General features: G+C 34.7%; 1 pseudogene across 1 annotated transcript in view; it reads left to right on the forward strand.

Annotated features, from left to right (window-relative positions):
* The first annotated feature begins 776 nt into the window (after nt 1–776).
* LOC308620814 (NEDD8-activating enzyme E1 regulatory subunit-like) overlaps nt 777–7,728 on the forward strand; it is a 33,654-nt pseudogene continuing 26,702 nt past the window's right edge. The window contains exon 1 of the transcript in view: nt 777–866. The product of the transcript in view is annotated as an NEDD8-activating enzyme E1 regulatory subunit-like (transcript). The remainder of the gene's footprint in view (nt 867–7,728) is intronic.

The following is a 7,728-nucleotide window of genomic DNA, read 5'->3' on the forward strand; positions in this document are numbered from 1 at the left end:
ATTCACACCTCTCTACTTCTATTGAGGACTGCATGGCAACCATTTAAGCCAAATACTGCTATACACATTTCTAAAACTGGGAGGCAGAAAAGGAAAAAATGAAGACTAAGAATTATAGCCCACAAGACTCACTGATGACTTATAATAGGCTGAGAAGGTTTGGTCTGTGATGCATCTAAGCCTGTTTAGGAAGAGCAACCCTGTAGGACACAGGAGGATTAGTGGACAATGACAAAAAGAATCCTAAAAGGATTTAAACAGAGATATCTCTCTAGTCAGACTTTTCCTTACCCCTCCCTCTAGAGAGTCACCACTTCTTCACATGGATACAAATACTCTATCTGCAAATGTTTCTTTTTTTGTTTTAAATCACACTATATATAAAACGTTTTCTGCTGGATTTGACTGTAATTAGGCAAGGAATCACACCTGTACATTTCACAGGAACTGACGTCTAGCAGGTACAAAATAAAGTTTGTTGGAGATGAGCTATGATATGGGTTTTATCTATTCAGAATGAGGAAGTATTGGGCACAAAGGAAAGATGACATATTATTTGTTGTTAAATTCTTTCCTAAGGATGCTTATGTAATGGGGCTCTATGACATCTTGAGGAAGTAAGAATATACACTCTCTTCAATATTATATTTCCTTACTTATTTACCTTTCTCATCAAAATAGTTGACTCTCTGTTTAACCTAGACCATTATTTCTGCAACTTAAGCCCATTTCCTTCTATTTTATTCTTCTGGAACATAAAAGATTTAATACCAAGCATGAATAGAAGGAGGAGGAGGTGGAGGAGAAGTGGGGGTCGGGAGAATAAAAAGAAGGAGGAGGAAGAGGAGGAGGAGGAAGACACTGGGGTATGGAGAAAAGAACTTGCATTTTGTAGACATAGACAACCAAGTTCAAATCTCAATTGTGCCATTTACTATTTGTATAATTTCTGTCAAGAAAGGTAATATCTCAGACTCTTTATTGACACAATGTAAAATTTAGCCCCTAAGATTGTTTGAAAAATTAAATGAAATATTTGTTTGAAACCTAGTTGGCACTCATAAATATTAAGATAAATTTCAAATGTGAGTTATAAAAAGATGTCCAAAGAAAGGGAAGATTAGCCCAAATAGGCATAATTATGCAAAAAATTTGCTGAAAGTATAATTTATAAAAACACATTTTTGCCTTAGGAAAAAGAAATTGACACAAAATGTAGAAATTTCAAGAGTAGTCTTCAGATAAATTGATATAGTTAGACACCTCAATGCTAGAAGCAATGACATAATTTAAATCAAATATAGTGAATGTGTATCCAGAAAAAGAAGTGCACAGTAACAGAAAAAGTTTCAGGTACTATAAATGACAAGATACAGAGGCATTCCTCAGATTCCCTTATAATTTATCCCTTCAACTAATATTTATTAAGTGCCTTCTGTGTGTCCAATGGATCTTGTTCCAGATGTTTGGAAATCATCAATGAAATGAAGGAGATAAAGATCCTGACCTTGTGGAATTTCAGTTTGGTTATAAGTAAATTAATACAGTTAATCACAATATGATTTCTGACATCATGTTTAAACTTCAAGAAAACATGTTGAGATAGTCAATCATGACTTTTAAAAACATACTAAGGTAAATATTTCAGAATTAATAAACAAAAAATATTTCTTTCTGGGCACTGGGCAGGATCAATGGCATTAGCAGTAAGCTTAAGTAAGTCAAGTCTATCTGTGAATTAGCTATATGCTAGCTATAATGTGGATAGGTGAAACAAAGGCAAACACTCCAAGACTCCTGCCCTTGATATGCTCCCAGTTCAATCAAAAAGGTCATACACATAAGGAAGAATTACAGTGTGCACTATAGGCAGTCCCAGAATGAACTTGTTCATTAGGGGCAGAATAAATTCTTAATTGTATTAGAGACTCAAAAATGTAGCCAAAGAAAAGGTGAAATATGTAGCGAATCATAAAGCTTGACTAGAAATTCATTAATTATATGGAAACAGAAGTCAAAATATTGTAGCTACTTGGAAAAGTCTAGAATCATGAAAGGATTAGAGGGACTCTTGCTGGCCCCCATTTAGCTTATTTTCCCTTGTTATTTGCCTTCTTAAACTTGAGCTCTAAAGTTGTCTCATAAATCACTAAGCCTCTCAATTCTATCTACTAAATACAATAGGGATCTATCCCTTGCTCTCCATTCCCACAGCTGTCATTCTCTTTCGAGCTCTAATATCCCTCCTCTGCATCATTCTATCATGTTCCCAAGTGGTGCCTACCTCTGGTCTTACCCTCACCTTCCAATCCAACATTGACAAGACTGCCAGTTTGGTCTCTCTCTACAACACATTTCTTACATATTTTATATGCCACAGTAAGTCTCCACAGTAAACCTAAAACAATAATTCTTAACTCACTGAAGACATAGTTTTTCCAGTTTTAAATGATCCCTTCATCATATTTCTATTCTACTGTAACAAATTTCTACAAAGTTAGTGGCTTAAAATAATACAAATTTATTATTTTCAAGTTCTGGAGATTAGAAGTCCAAAACTAGTCACACTGAGCTAAAGTACTGACAAGGCTGATTCCTTGTGGAGGCTCTGATGGGAGAATCCATCCCAGTGCCTTTTCCAGTTTCTTGGAGTCACCTGCATTCTTTGGCTCATGGTCCCTTCCTCACATCACTCCAACTTCACATTCGTATTGTTAAATCTCCTAATAGTGGCTGATCCTCCTGCCTCCCTATTATAAGGACCCCTGTGATTTCACTGGGCTAACCCAGATAATCTAAAATAATATTCCAATTTTAAGACCCTTAACAATTAAACTTGCAAAGTCCCTTTTGCCATGTAAGATAACATAGTCACAAGTTCTGTGTTTAGTACTTGAATATTTTGGGAAGGCCATTATTCAGCTTAACACAGGTATTGTGAAATAAATTTAATATAAAATAAAATTTATTTTTGCTCATAATTTTTAAATATATAAAATTTCCTAACTGCAGTATATAAGAGAGATAAAAGGAACATGATTTATGATAAAATAACACGCATTTGAGTACACAGATGTTTGGGCACAATTGCACGAAAAATGTAACGATGCAGTCAGGTATCTTTACTGAAATGTATACGTACCATGAATTTCACAGAAATAATGCTGTAACATAGTAACGTGTTGATATTGTCACATTGATATTGACATATTGTACTAGCAATTCAAAACAAGATTTTCTAAAATGAAGGACAACTCTTAGTAAAGTTACAAACAAATATAATAACTTCTGCTGACTTACATGACAGTCTCATTCCTAAAAAATTTAGTGTATATTAAAATGTGCAAAGTGTTTTGTGTTCACATGTAAAAGAGTCTTGGCTCAGATAATTAAACATTGTTTTTTCACCTACCTGTATATCCAGTAGAGCACCAGAAACACTAAAACTTGCTGTCAGGGATATTAAATGGTGCAACCACTTTGGAAAATATCTTGGCAATTTCTTAAGAAAATTAAATGTATACCTAACAAATGACTCGCCACTCCACACCTAAATATTTACTCAAAATAAATGAAAGCAATGTTTACATAAATACTTGTACATGAATATCTATAGCTTAAATTGCAACATCAACAGCTGAACAGATACACACAAATGTGTGGTATATCCATATAATGGAACACTATTCAGCAATACAAATAAGTGAACTATTGATACCAGTATGAACTTGAGTATAATACTGTGTAAGAAAAGAGAGAACAAAAAAAAAAAAAAGAGAGAGAGGGAGAATGCATTGCTCTATCATTCCACTTATACACAATTCTAGCAAATTATAAACTGATCCTTAGTGATAAAAAGAGATCAGCTCTGTGGGAAGCAAGAGGGTTGGAGGGAACATGGAGAAAATTATGGAGATGGTAAATATGTTCTTTACCTTCTTATGTGAAAATTTCATGTATACACATGTTAAAAGTCTAAAATTATACTATATGTGTATTATATGCAGTTTATGCTGAAGCTGAAAAATAAACTTGAAGTTGTTTTTGCCTGGAATAGTTGTAATATTCTATACAAACACTTGATCAGAAAAAAAAATCTGTGTATGTTTCCTTATTCCATCTTTAAGCTTCCCTCTAGAATTGAAAAGAGGATCTGTATCTCTGATCAAGCCATACCCCTCTCCACTTTAAATTAATAATACATTCAAGGGAATAACAAGTCAGGCCTTTCATTCCTAAAATATTCAGATCATCTTCTACGTAGATTCTTTGATCCTATATGTATGTTTGTGCAGGAACTCCCAAAATCCCTCTTTGAAAAAGTCTCTTGAGTAGGTAAATTGGGGCATCCCAATTATTACCCAGATTCCATGTCTTGAGAAGGTCATATTTGCAACGTGAGTCAAGTTTACTAGAGACTTACTTTTTAGGGGCCCATAGGAAATGGGTTTTCAGGTAAAATATATGGTGCCTAGTTAAATCTGAACATCAGATAAAGAATAATATTTTAGTTTAAGTATGACCCCAAATTATTTATTGTTCATCTGAAATTCAAACTTAACTGGGTTTTCTGTACTTCTATTTGCTAAATCAGGCAACTATCCCTGAGGTTACTACAATTGATTTTCATAGAAAAAAACAGAGAAACACTAGACATATGAATAAGCTGTGGGTGGTTGGCATGTCAGAGAGCCCTTAAAATTTATATATATTACCAGAGATTCTTGATGAATTAAGATATAGAAATATAATTAAATTTATATATTAGACTTGTTTTCAGTACAATTATACATGATGTAGAAGTTTTAGGGCATATTAGCCCTAAATGTTTAATATTTGCAAGACGGAAGTTTTATGAGAGAAAGAATGTTTGGCTACAAGATTTTGACTAATTGGTTCATCTTTTATTTCCCTTAGTTTAAATAAGTGTAAATTGAAACTAGTTAAGGATGTCTAAGAAAGTGAATTAGGACATAAAGTGATGATATGGACAAAGTTGAAAATGTAAGATCATGTAAGGCAAGCAACTCATTTTCTCAATATAAAAGATCTCACTTTCTCAGTGTATGGTATGGTAAGCCAAACCATTCATTTGTGTTTTCATCTCAACTTCAGTGTGTAAGGGGATAGGAAGTGGCTGTAATTTTAGAATGTGTTTATAATTTGGATTTTGAATCTTGAAAGAGATCTTATTCCTCCTGATGTAGAGATAAACCAACCTTCCAAGCGAGAATGAACTAGAAGTAAATAAATTTATTCTCAACCTCAGCCACAAAGTGACAGTGTAACCATGGGCAATTGCATTGACCCATAGACACCTTATAGGTCAAGTGAAGGTATAGGACTAGATAATTCATAAAATGTTTCTTTAGCCTTATGGTTTTGGAAGGACTCTAGCAGAGCTCCATATAATCTATTAAATATGTGAGGGAGGGAGGGAGGGAGGGAAGGAAGGAAGGAAGGAAGGAGGGAAGGGAGGGAAGCAAGCAGGAAAGAATTATCCTCAAAATTCTAAGCACTAAGACAACCATTTAGAAATTAACCACTGAAATGTTATTTACTGCATTTTAAATGTCACCATTTCTGTCATGCAAATGCATGTATTTTCTAACCTGGATGATCAACTATGAGAAAAAGAAAAATTGTTGCCTGAAGGTGGAGGAGTAACAGAGTCTCTGCACACTAGATTTTCCAGTTGATCTTGTGATGGGGTTTGGTTCCTTGAGACTTCACGTGTTCTATTTCTGCATTTACTTTTATTATTTTTATTTAATGTTCATAATAACACCATGAAAACATGACTAAGAAAACTGAAGAACAGAGAGATTAAGGATGTGACTTTGTCACAGACCTCAGTCAATTAAGCACACTATATCACTGTTATAATTATCCAACTCTGAGGACTTCCCAGCTAGAACTTCTTATTTAAAGCAGTTACCTTTTTGTGTGTAAAGAAAAATTAATCTGTCTGGTGGCTCTATACTCATTCATTTATACTATTCAGGTTATTTCTAATATTATGTGTGAGATGACTACATAGAGATTAAGGCCAAAATTTATAAATATTTTTGCTAGTATTGAAAGAGTTAAAAATAAGCACACAACATAAATCCAAGCAAGCTTTTGATGCAAATATATAAAGAGAATTTTCTAGAACATATTAACTAACATCGATTGGACTTTTATCTGAAACAATTGTATTTTTCTGATATCATTTTTGAGAAATGAGTAATCCGATAAGCAAACCCATCTGAACACTTCCTACAATTTTCTGTGATATGTCAAGTGAAATAATAAACACTAATTTTCATTTCAACAAATGGTATACTTATAGTAAATCACTCAAGCCTAGAAATCAGAAAATTCCCACACATTCAGGTTCGTTAAAATTATATATATATGTTAATGTAATGATAGACTTCAGCAAATAAATTTTGAGTTGGAGACAAATGTAACATACCCATAAGATTATAAAGCTGTAACAGGAAAGAGCCAATTTTGACTCCATGTTGGATCTGTTTCTTTGACTTTAACCTTTGCTTCTCATTGTTTTTGTTATTATAATCATACAAAGTGGCCTGCCTCAGGGAACCCTGCCCCTGTGCCTGAATGCTAAACTAAAGTGCCCTTGTTCAGCTCACAGGGAGATAGTCTGACCCTACCCACCTGTGAATGGCTGCAGAAAAGAAGAAATTAACACATTCCCTCCCCAGTGAAGGCCATGCCAGGAGACGTTTAGCAAGATAAATGGTCTTTTTACTTCAGTTCCTCACTGCCTCTCACTCTCCGATTCTATAAAAGAAACGGACATCCAGACCAGATGAGATGGTTTTTTGGGGACCCTAGTCCATCATCTTCTCAGTCTGCCAGATTTCCAAATAAAGTCATATTCCTTGCCTCAATACCTCGTCTCCTGATTTATTGGCCTGTCGTGTGGCGAGCAGAGCGAGCTTGGACTCAGTACCAAAGCTGCTTCACTCAAAATTATCAGATCAAATTAAGTCAAAACTTTGTTCCTCCTTTTAAGTCAACTAACTACTTGGAGTCAGGATGTACCTCCTCTCCATCTGTGAGGAGTTGGGTAGGTGGCTTTGATCATAGCACCAAACCATTATTTTTACAAACTGAAAATGAGGTTATTATGCCACACTTCTGTTTGAGTTTCATTAAGCCAAAACACTCCAGATTTAGTGCTTTACAGAGAAGAGGCAGGTTTTTTTTTAAAAAAAAAGAAAATATGGAGAAATATTAAAAATAGAGGTACTTTCTCTTTTCCCATTTTTCTGCCATCTCCAATGGTAGAAGTACAATGATATTCAACGCTTGGAGTATATTTCTTACATTACATTATAAAGTCTTTCCACAGCTAATATTGAGACAGGAAAGAGGGGGGCAAGGCACAACCATTAAAAGAATGACACAACCATTAAGAATAGGATACAACAAAAACTGGTTAGAACCAACTAGGCCCAAGAAGGAGGAAGATTCGACTTCCCGTGGACCTTGAGCCTCATTGCACATTCACTGTAATACGTCAGCACGTTATATGACACACCACAGGCACCATGACAGTTCTGAGGATGACCAAAAAGGCCAAAAAGTGGGTGGTGCCCCAATTCCTAGAAATTCTCGACCCTTCTTGAAGATAATTATAATATTCCTTCCACTCATTAGCCTATGAAATTACCCAGCCTATAAAACTAACCACCCTATATTTTGGCACTGCCT

This window comes from Mesoplodon bidens (assembly GCF_964165515.1).
Source record: "Mesoplodon bidens genome assembly, chromosome: 7".
Taxonomy (NCBI): Eukaryota; Metazoa; Chordata; class Mammalia; order Artiodactyla; family Ziphiidae; genus Mesoplodon; species Mesoplodon bidens.